This window comes from Brachyhypopomus gauderio, chromosome 15, assembly GCF_052324685.1.
Source record: "Brachyhypopomus gauderio isolate BG-103 chromosome 15, BGAUD_0.2, whole genome shotgun sequence".
In the NCBI taxonomy this organism is placed as follows: Eukaryota; Metazoa; Chordata; class Actinopteri; order Gymnotiformes; family Hypopomidae; genus Brachyhypopomus; species Brachyhypopomus gauderio.
The window spans coordinates 18,650,585-18,651,698 of NC_135225.1; the positions used below are offsets into that span (position 1 = coordinate 18,650,585).

A 1,114-nucleotide genomic window follows, 5' to 3' on the forward strand; every position below is an offset into this window, starting at 1 on the left:
GAAGGTGCTTGTGAGTTTCTGTCTTCAGGTGACTCGCGGATACAAACGGCCTGCTCTCGGGACCACGGGAGATTTTTTTTTGAATGATGTATGAGCGATACAGGCCTCATACAGCGTGAACCTGGTCAGGGTCCCTAACAGACAGTGTCCTGCATCAGTGTCCAGCAGGTGTGGACAGACGTCCCCGGATGCTCGCGCGTGTTCCCTACTGTCTCAGTAACCTGAGGCCCAACACAGCTGCGTATTTTCTTTATTATCACCATCTGACAACGTTTCCGTCCCGTAGCCCAGAGCCGACACGACAGAAATGACAGAAAATAACATCTTAACAAAGAAAGGTGGAGATTTAAAACAGGCCCGACACACAACATACACAACAGCTAAAATAACCTTAAGATACAAAATAAAGTTTGATCAATGATGACTGACATTTATCTATAACAACCATTTTCCACTCAGTTTGAGAAGTCGCCTTTTTTTCAAAAATTATCTTTTTCCTCCTTTATATTTTTTCATATAAAAAACGTAAAGGAAAAATAAAGACGTTAAATCTTTTTTTTCTGGTAGGCGGCAGTGTTTTAACACAATGGCGGGATGGTTTTAGGCTGTTTTGTTTCTTTCTTGAACAAAGCGGAATGCGGTTTTCTCCGCACGCTGTTCCAAGCCAAAGTGATGGGATGTTGTTACTAGGATTCATGTGTGCCTCAGGTGGGTTTAGTTTCAGACTGTGTGGCCACGCCTAGCAGAATCTCCCACTGCACATCGTGGGTTTCTCTTCATTTTTTTCCTCTTTTAAAAATGTTTTATTCTGTTCTTAGATTCCAAAGTCCACACGATGATTCAGGTGAGATGAGTGAGATTAGTCAGTGACAGGTAGACAGGTCATGTTTTGTCTGTTATGTCCAAGAATTGTGCTTGGGGTTTTTTTTTTTTTATTACTTTTTTTCTGCACAGGAAAAAGATTCACTGCACCAGTTCTGGTTGTTTTTCTTGTATATTCACGTTTGATCCACCAAACACAGTTGAGGTCAGAGGTCCACGGCACCCAGTTCAATCCGATAGAAATGCTGGATTCTGTTGGCCTGTCGCTGGTTGATGAGGGCTTGTCTTCATG

General features: G+C 42.5%; 1 protein-coding gene across 1 annotated transcript in view; it reads right to left on the reverse strand.

The window, feature by feature from the left end:
- Positions 1-232: 232 nt before the first annotated feature.
- cdh23 (cadherin-related 23) overlaps positions 233-1,114 on the reverse strand; it is a gene marked incomplete at its 5' end in the record, with an annotated part of 21,752 nt that continues 20,870 nt past the window's right edge. The window contains one exon of the mRNA XM_076973824.1: positions 233-1,114. This exon is cut by the window's right edge and continues 699 nt beyond it.